Raw genomic sequence first — 10346 nt, forward strand, 5'->3', positions numbered from 1 at the left:
TTTGGCCCTGGCATTCCCCTATACAAAAAAAATGATGCATTTCCATTTATAACAGCTAACTGTACCTTTCTTGATATTCTACAAATAGGTACAGCAGTGAGTCATACAGGAGATATCATGGGCTCTGTATCAAGGAACTAGGAGTTAAACCTCTCCTAGCTTGCCTTCCTTGATAATAAAGTGAGATAAGATGGTATCAGTGAATTACTAACAATGTTCAGCTGAGAGCCCTCTATGTAATATGGGTTCAATATGACGGCTTCCTACTGTCACTATTGTATTTCTGTGTGACTCACGCAAAATTCTTATGCTGAATTCTGAAACCCATATGTCAGAACACAGCCTTAATTGGGAATGTGGTCGCAGAAGATGTCGTCAGGCAAACTATGATGTGGTCCTATGGCATAGGGTAGGCCTCTGAGCCAGTATGACTGGCAACCTTAAAAGGGAGCGAATTTGAACGCACCAGGAGAATACTGTACATAGATGAAGGGAGAGATCAAGGTGATGCATCTAAGAACTGAGAACACCAAAGACTGGCAGCCAGCCAGCACAAGCTCGGGAGAGACAGGTCCGACCCTCCCTCCCAGCCTTAGAAGGCACAGACTCTGTGGCCACCTTGCTTTGACCTCTAGCTTGTAGAGAAAAAGCTGTGGTTAAAGCCACCTGGTCTGCAGCATCACTCCTAAGAACGAACTCAACAGGACTGCTTGTTTATTGCTGGTGTGATTCATGGTTTTCAAACCCTGTGGCCGCCTATTAGTGGATTCCAAAATGAATTTATAGTGGTTGTGTGTGCTTTTAAAGATGGAATTTTAAATGAACAGAAGCGATTAGAGTGCAAAGCTCTTGGTAAGGGATAAATATTGCCATTTGCAGCACTGTGTTAGGTAAACAAAGGTGTGTGTGTGTGAATCAGATCACGATGCAAACCTAACATAAATTTGGGTCAGGGTTGAAAAAAAAGAAGTTGAGGGACATTTTTTAAAAACTATATCTTGTTTCCTCTAACCTCAAACACATTATCAATTATCACCTCCTTTGGGAAAGGAGAAAGGAAGCAATCATACTAGAGAAATATTGACAGAGACAGTGTGAGACACTGTTCAAGGAAGGGGACCGACTGTCTTCCTGTCCTAGCTGTGCTGGGGTCAGACCCAAAACAACTTCCTGTCCTAAGAAAGGGGGTCAAACTCCAAATCACACCACTGTCCTTAAAAATCAAATAATGTAGGGCTGGGGATGGCACACAGAGTACCTGCCTCGTATGTGTGAGGCCCAGGGAAAATAAAGCATTGAAAATAAAGATGATAGATAGATAGATAGATAGATAGATAGATAGATAGATAGATAGATAGAAAGAAATAGATGATAGATATATGATGCATATACACATAGACTGATTGATGAATTAAATGAAATATTATATGCTTATAACCAACCCCGGCTACTCAAGAAGTCGAAGACCACTTGAGTCTAAGAGTTGGCAGCTCCTTCACATAACAAGACCCTATCTCAAAAAGCGGAACCTGGAGGAACAAGAAGTGGGGAGTAGGGGGCACACGCATGCTCTAACTACATCTGTATACACATATGAGATTACTGAAGAACGTTTTTCTTAAGAATTATTTATTATATGTGAGTACACTGTAGCTATCTTCAGACACACCAGAATAGGACATTGGATCCCTTTAACAGATGGTCAGAAGCCACCATGTGGTTGCTGGGAATTGAACTCAGGACCTCTTGAAGAGCAGTCAGTGCTCTTAACCTCTGAGCCATCTCTCCAGCCCCAATGAAGAACTTTTTAAAGATCAGGAGGAAAAATGTAAAAGTTATTAAAGTCAGAAGTATGGGGTGGTTGCATATTCTAGCATACAGCATGGGAGAATAATGCCAGGCTCTGCTGACCGGTGCTATAAAACAGACTGTCTTCTTCCCACAGCAACTCAGTGCCTACAGACACTGCCCATGGCCTCAGTCAGTACTTGGAGCAGACTCCGGCTGACCCTGAATCTCAGATCCTAGGAATGGGGACCTGGACAAAGGTCAGGGAGATCATAATTTCCTCTGGATATTTTCAGCTTCTCCCAAAGATACCTTTGCTCCTGGTAGACCCAGGTCCTATACAGAGGACTCACTGTACAGTTGCCACTGGGCAGCAGTCCTGCCCATATAAGGAACAAGGTCTGGGTGAACACTCAGACCACAGAGGCAAAGATCAGCCTGTGACTCAAGCCTTCCATGCCATTCCCTGCACGCTCCACCATGTACACCCATGTACACACATGCCTTTCTTCTGCTGGACGTGGCAGTTTTCTTGCAGTTGGCCCTCATGTTTTTAAAGCTAATTTCCATCTCTGGTAACTCAAGAGTTTTGACATAAAATATTTATCTACCCACAGTGACCAACTTTCAACAGCCGTGATCACCACTGCTCAGAAAGGAAACAAGCGATCAATTCTTTGCTTAGTTTTAGAGATGAGCAGACAATTCGGGATCTCCTATGCCAACTTTCATACGGTGGCAGCACAGCAGTGACCTTCAAAGGACAACCACTGAGCCCTCTGCCCAAGTTTCCATCTCTATAAAGTGGGAGCCAGGGCACTCAGGAAGATGGCTCAGTCAATGAAGTACTTGTCACTCAAGCACAGGGACCTGAATTCAGGTACCCAGTGCCCACATAAAACGTCTTGAATGGTGTTGTACAAGTGTAACCTAGTGTGGTGGGATGGGGCAGACAGACAGAGGTGGATTCCAGAGGTTTGCTGGTCAGCTTCAGTCTAGCTAGTTAAAGGTGGAAAGCCATTGAGGAGGACACTCAATGTATACCTATAGCCTCCAAGCTTACACACACACACACACATGCAGGCACACCTGAACACATGCAAACTCCTACACATGAACATGTATACATATATACACCGCATACACAGAGAGAAAAGAGAAAAGAAAAAAAATGTGACCATGATCACCGCTCCATCCCACCCCTTACCCCTGGGCTGTGGTAAGGCTCAGATGAACCAGTGCATAGTACTTACAAAAGTGCCTGGCGTGTGGTGAGGGTCTCAGAGAATGTTTGAGGTGGAAAACTCTAGAAGAAACTTGACCATAACCACTCACCTTGCAAGGCTCACAAGAGAATTTCCAAATGTGTAAATATTTCGTATTTCTACCCCTTGGCAAAATGTCTCCCAGGGCCTCCAGGTCTGAGTCTACTTTCCTTCCAAGGTTTCTGTCTTTATTTCTGGCGACTGGAGTTTTGGAAATAAATCCAGCTTATTATCTCAATTCTCCCAGCTTTTTCCCACATGGCTACCAGAATCCTCTCTTTTCCTTTTTAGTTTTTTTTTTTTTTAAAACACACAAATTCTGTCATCCCATGGATCAGACTTTTTAAAAGATTTATTTAATTTTTATTTTTGTGTGTTAGCATTTATCTATCTACAAATATATCTATATGCTATGTGCATGCCTGGTGCCTTTAGAGGCCAAAAGTGGGTGCTGGACCCCCTGGAACTGGAGTTACACAGTTGTAAAATGACACGCAGTTGCTGGGAATCAACCCCAGGTCCTCCAGTAGAACAGCCACTGCTCGTAACCCCCGAGCAATCTCCCCAGTCCTATGGATCAGAATTCTTCAGTGGATGCTTATCATAGATAGCAAGCACTTCTCTCAGTAAGCTCCCTCATACTGCAGCCACCCTGGTCCAAGCTCCCATTTCTTACCGCCATTACTGCAATAACTCCCTCACTGGTTTCTTGGCTTTCTATCCACTACAATGCATCCTTTCAAAACCACACAGTAGATTATACTTCCCTCCACCCCAAACTCTCCAGTCACTTCACCTCCAAATCCTTACTTAGTTTTCTAGACTCTATATTCTAATCCTCTCCCTCCGTGATACTCAGACACACTTAACTCTTAAGATTTCCTTAGACAGGCAAGAGCCAGTCTAACTTTAGGGAATTATGCATGTATATGTATGAGTACACATGTGTGTGTGTGCATGTATGTGCATGTGCACATGAATGCAGGTACCCATGGAGGATAGACACTTCAAATGCCCTTGGATGTGACCTAACATGGTTGCTGAGACCTGAACACCTCCAGAGACTTTGCAAGAGCAATATATGTTGAACACTTAACCACTGAGCTGTCTCTCCAGCTCAATCCTCAGGTCATTTGCATATCGCTTCAGGCCTGAACACTGGAGGTCATTCACCCTACTGGTTCTTCAACCAACCTTTCCTGGTCCCCTAAAATGGTCCCATTTTTATTGACCTCAAAACTTCCTCTTACCACTGGTCATTATACTGTAGCTTATATGCACTCATAGGATATTATTATTATTATTAATCATCTATCCCTTCCCATTAAGAGCAGTGACCATTATGTGTCTATAGCAGTACCCGGTTCACAAGCTATCCAATAAGTATCTGCCAAATGGAAGACATGCAAGGTTCTCCACCACCTGGCCCATGGATACCACTCTGGCTTCATTTCCTAACATCCTTCCCCACTAATGCTTATACTTCAACAAAAAACAACCTACCTTCCTTTCTGGAAGTGCCACCATGCCTGAGTTGCCTAGGGCCTCTGCTTCATTGTCTCCTTTAGCCAGCATCCCTTCCCAGCAAGCCTCCTGCTCATTCACTGTCTCCTTTGGCCAGCATCCCTTCCCAGCCACCCTCCTGCTCAGAGGAGGCTTCAGCACCATCTCCCCTCCGTGAAGCATCTCTTTCCCCCAGATCACTCAAGTACTCCTTCCTCAAATTCTACTGCAACCTGTGCAAGTACCTGGATGGAAGCTAAGTTACAGTGTCACTGGGGAACCAAGCCGGTGGAAGCAGATGCTTGAAAGAGCAAATTCTAATCTGAAAGCCCACGAGCCTAAGCAATGTCTTGCACCCAAGAACCTGGGTTGTCCTCTCATCCGAGTAAATGGAGATTTAAGATTTGGGTAGCAGAGTTTCAACTTGCCAGCAGCAATCTGGTATTTAGTACAGATTCCCCTTAATATTGTTAAATAGCGGCAAACGATACTTAAAAATAAATATAACATGTAACAGGGAGAGCATATGGCAACTCTCAAATCAAGAAGAGTGTCTGCAGAGCCACACTTGCCAATTTTTGTCACAACCTTTGGTAACAGCTGATGACTGAGGGAAAGAAGGGGAAGACAAACTCCCTCTGAGTTTCCAAGCGCTACCAGTGCTTCAAATTAAGAGTCCTAATCGTTTCTGAGCCTAGACAATGTTACCATAGCTCTGCACAAAAATGTTTTTTATAAGGAACAACTCATGGCCAGTGAGGTGACTCAGTGGGTAAGGGGTGCTCGCTGTGCCAGCCCGGCCACCCCAGCTCCATCTCCAAAAGGCATGTAAAGGTGGAAAGGGAAGTCGCTCTACGAGTTGTCCTCTGACCTCCACCCACATGCTGAGGCATGCATGCCCTTACACAGGCAGGAAGACACACTGGAGTAATAAATAAAATGGTTAAAAAAAAAAAAACTTTTTTAAAAATGAAGGTTTTATTTGTTCCCAGGGGGCCAATAAAAGAAACCTTTATATGAAAGCCCTTTAGTTTAAAGTTTTGTTTCGTCTGTTTTATAGTCCAGGCTGGCCTCAAACTCAATGTCTTGAACGCTGGGAATATGTGCTTGTGTTACCGGGCCTGCTGGAAACCATTCCTCCGCTAACTTTAAAGTACTACTGGGAGTCAGCTGGGAGAGCACTTGCTTAAGGTGCATGAAGTACTGGGCTCACCCGTCCGTCCGCACTGCATAAAATGAGCCTGGAGGCAGGGGGATGGGTGAGAAGCCCAAGAACCTCTGCAGCTACACAGCCAAGGTAGCCTCGTTTACACAGGAGCCTGCCTCAAATAAATAAATAAATAAATAAATAAATAAATAAATAAATAACTTACTATTGAGGACATTATCATGTTGCATTACAAAAATCCACCTGAAAAAAGCTACTATTTAAAAAAAAAAAAAAGACCAACACTGTGGAACAAGTGTACTATCCTACTCCAGAAAACACAACCTACACAGAACACTTTAAATCTTCAAGACAGAAGAAGGGCACACAGGAGGGGATGAAGAAGGCTTCTACACCAAATACGCTAGTGCCCACTGCTAAGCATCACCATTGCTAAGAGTCCTGCACTTGCTGTGACAGCCCGCTCGGCTTGGGTCCCTTTAGAGACACCCCAAAACCATCCAGCCTCGGCACCCATTGACTTGGATTCTTGGTGGAACACAGCCCAAGGACGGAGTCATGGGAGGGGAAATCTGAGTGCTTGTGAGAAAACTCCAAGAAAACATGTCTCGGGACCTCAGTTTCTTCAAACCACAGGGTTGCTCTTGGAATGCGTCTCTGTGCTCGTCCCAGCTATCAGAAGGAGTGGGTTTGTTTCAGATTACTTGGTGTTGCTTGCCGCTATGAATCATAGGCCTACAGGAAAACATGTTTTTGTCACATGCAGCCTGCCCTGTGCATTTTACCAGGAAATGGTGATTGTACATTTTACTCACGTGACTCTTCTTAACCCTCAGAGTATAAATTGTCTGATGCTCTAAATAAAGTTAGCAATTGCACGAGACTTTAGTCCGCCTCATTTTTTTAGGATCCATTCTACCAGGTCCCCAATTAGAGCAGTAAACAGATTCTCATTTAATTTTCTTCTTAAGTCCACAGGGGGGTAAAAATATTTAGTACAACTGCAGCTAACTTCATCTATCATTATTCCAACCTGTAAGTCCTCCCCTCCTCTCAAAATATAAAATTCAGATTTCTTTTTGTACCCTGGCTTGAAGGAGCATCAGTATTAAATATGACATTCAACTATGAAAATCATGTAGCATACATTGCAAATGTTATCTTCTTCCTTTTCTACTTTCCATGCTGCCTTGTGAGTTTAGCCTTTTATCTTATTTTAAGGTTCTCTTTGCGCTTGTATGTGTATTTCATTGTAAGTTCTCTCGAACATCTGGGGGAGGAGGTAAATAAGTCAGAGATCTAAACAGTGGGTAACTCAGATCCCCCTTGTGGGGACTGATTCTCGTATGATAAACTGGTGTGGATCAGACAGCTACCTTTGAGAATCAGCACGTGGTCAGGTTGAAACAGCCTAGATCAATGCCTCCCTGAGGGGTAAGTCACAGTCATGTGAACCCAATGGTGTCCCATGTCTCTGCTCTAGAGAAATCTATCAGTTCTCAAGTGGTTTAAGTCCAAACACAGAGCTTCGAACACCTCACAGGGCCAAGAAATAACTCTCAAGTTCAGCAACACAATGAGGGCTAATCTGTAGAGAAAAAAAAAAAAATCAACTTTTGGGAGGTGGGGAGTCCAGCTGAGAAGTGACCCTGGCAAGTGATGCTGGGCTTTTTTTCACACAATGGTTCTCTCAAAGAGACATTGGAGGGCAGGGCAAATTGCTGGGATGCTAAGCACAAAAGAAAAACCAACAGGTTAACCCATGAGTATATCCCAGCACTTAGGAGGCTCAAGTAGGAGGATCCCAGAGAGTGTGAGGCCAGCGCTGTGAATCGCAGGTCGGCCTGGGCGACAGAGTAAGATCCTGCTTCACACAGCAAATCCCTTAACAAGTGCCTGGCATTTTAAAAACATCCTCGCAGGAGGGGACACCAAAACTGGAACTCTGAATTCACAAAGCAAGGCAGGTAAAGCTTTTGACTTCTCAGCTACAAGCCTGGAAGGGCCATGCTCCTGGATCAAAAGCAAAGCTGGAAACGGAACTAGAGCCAGCAAGACGGAGCGACCGAGTTACTCATCCGAGAGGGTGAAGTCTCTTGACTCCAGGTGCACAGGTGCACCAGGAAAAAGCCTATCTTCTTGGTCAGAAGATGAGGTCATCCAGGGAGAGAACAGCTCCTCCATGGTCAACTACTTCTTATGGGACAGTCACAATACTAGACCTTGGGCCAGAGAGACTGCTCCATGGAAGACCTGGTAAGTGCAAGGCCCCTGGGATCAATTCCTACTACCACAAAGATTGAGTTAAAACAATGAGCTGGAGAGATGGCTTGGTGGTCAGGAGTGTGCACTGGTCTTGGGAAGGAGTTTAGTTCCCAGCATCCACTTTGGGAAGCTCATAATCTCCTGTGACTCCAGCTCTGGGGGATCTGACACCTTCTTCTGGCCCTGGAGGGCACTTGTACATACATGTGTATACACATGAACACACATATGCATGGATGGAGGTAGTAAAAAAAATGTTAAAAAATGAGATGCTAGAACCAAATCGCTAAATTAAAAAGGAGAAAGCACACACCAGAGACAGAGCCAAAGGGATGGAGATACTGATATTCCCAGAAATGGATATTAAAACAACCATGACTTATTAAAGAACTAGCAAACAGGATTTTAACCTACTAAACTGGAATCTATTAAAATGGAAATTTAAACTCTAGAAATAAAAAATACAATAACTAATATTAAGGAGTCACTAAGTGGTTGTGTTAGCAGATTAGCCGTAGCATAAAAGCATCCAGTAAGTGGATCAAAAACACACAAAGAAGGAGGAGAAATATGAGGGGCACAATAAAAAGGTTACAAATGTGTGTGATAGAGTCCCAGAAGGTGTGAGAGAGAAACGAAATTCTTAAAGAGATAATGGCTGAGATTTTTCTTAAACCGAACGATACTATGTTGCAAAAACAAGCTACATTATATATCACAACCAGGATAAATCTGGGAGTGCAGCTCAGTAAAATTGCTGAGAGGCAGAGAAGGGAGCCATTGCACAACCGATAACTGACATTCAACAGAAACAATGCTCATAAAACCACGGAATGGCAGGCTTAAAGTGATTTTTCAAAAAGTAACTGCCAGCCTAGGGAAGGGGGATGGGGTACTTTTAAGTGGAAAGCAAAATAAATATGCTTTCAACCAATTCACCACAAGGAAAAGATAATTAATTGGCATCAAGAAGAAACACTAAGTGGAGTTCTTCAGACACAGAGCTGGTTCATCTTGAAAGCATGAAAACACAAGCAGGTGAAAAGGTAACAGAAATGGCTATGTGGGTAGCACTACAGAAACTGACCAAATAATAGCAGGGACATCTTTTGGGTTCAAAAAAAAATATATATATGCGTATATATGCATTCTATATACATAGTGGAAACATATGAATAGCAGGAAGAGTGCACTCAGTGGGCAAAGACACTTGCCACCGATTCTGACAGCCTGGGTCAGCAGGGGAACTGACTTCTATAAGATGTCCTCTGACTCTGTGTGCTCACATACACAACACCATGCAAAATAAATGAAAATGCGATCTTTTTTTTAAAACTCAGTAGTAGACACTGAGACGTCAACAATGGACAGGGTCTGTTGTTTTCAGCAACTTTAATTAAACTTAAATAATTAAATAAAGGGTACATTTAATTAAATAGCTTATAAAAATTCAAGCAAAATTAAAAACTTAGGCAAATTTCAACTTTTCTCCATTAATTCAGCTAAAAGTAAATTTGGCTGCAACAGTTACTGGTTAAATGTGTAACAAGGTGTGTCTTAATCTCTAGGGTAACCACAAAGATGAAAGGGCGGGGGTACATCTGAAATCACAGCACTTAAGAGGTAAAGGCAGGAAGATTAGAAGCCAGCCTGGTCTGCATGAGATTCTATTGCAAACAACCACCAAACAAAATAACGGAGCTGGGAAGGGAGAGAATAACACGTTGGGGAAGACATAGAAACACATCTTCTACCTAAAGTCACCAGAGTACCTCCCAGGGATTTAGTTTGTAATACATTCTGTCTGCTTTATTCATAGTGTACCATGTGTCTCTGACAGCCATGCTCTGAGCTGGGCACTATTCAGAGGACTAACACACCAGCAGGTAGGAGTCCCTAGCTTACCTCAAATTAAGAGGAAGCCCAACAGACAGCCTGAAGAGGGTCAGGCCAGCTTAAGTGAAAGACTGAGTCCCCAGCCTGGTGCCTTATGTGTTGAGCTATCATAGAACCCCAAGCTAGATCCGTTCTGCCTCTGTGGATTCTGTCTGCTCTGAGAGAAGGAAAAAAACAAATGGAAATTTCTTCTGAAATATTTCATATTCCCCAATGGCAATACAAAGAGTAGGCAAGAAAGCAATAGAAAAAGGAGTCACGAAGAAACAGAGTTCTAATAAGTAGACAGGTAAGAGATGGTAAAAAGAGGCTTGTTAAAATAATTTCATAGGGGTCAGAGACTCGGCTCACTGGTTATCTACTGTTCATTCAGGATTGGAGTTTGGTTCCCAATACTCACAGTAGCTCACAAGCACCTGTAACTCTAGCTCCAGAGCATCTGACTCCCTCTTCTGGATTCC

The 10346-nt window shown here is 43.3% G+C and overlaps 1 protein-coding gene across 3 annotated transcripts in view; it reads right to left on the reverse strand.

The window, feature by feature from the left end:
• The window catches only part of Ptgfrn (prostaglandin F2 receptor inhibitor), a 70879-nt gene that overhangs the window by 42061 nt on the left and 18472 nt on the right, over positions 1–10346 (reverse strand). The gene's annotated exons all lie outside the window — the stretch shown is intronic.

The sequence above is a fragment of the Mus caroli genome, chromosome 3 (assembly GCF_900094665.2).
Source record: "Mus caroli chromosome 3, CAROLI_EIJ_v1.1, whole genome shotgun sequence".
NCBI lineage: Eukaryota > Metazoa > Chordata > Mammalia > Rodentia > Muridae > Mus > Mus caroli.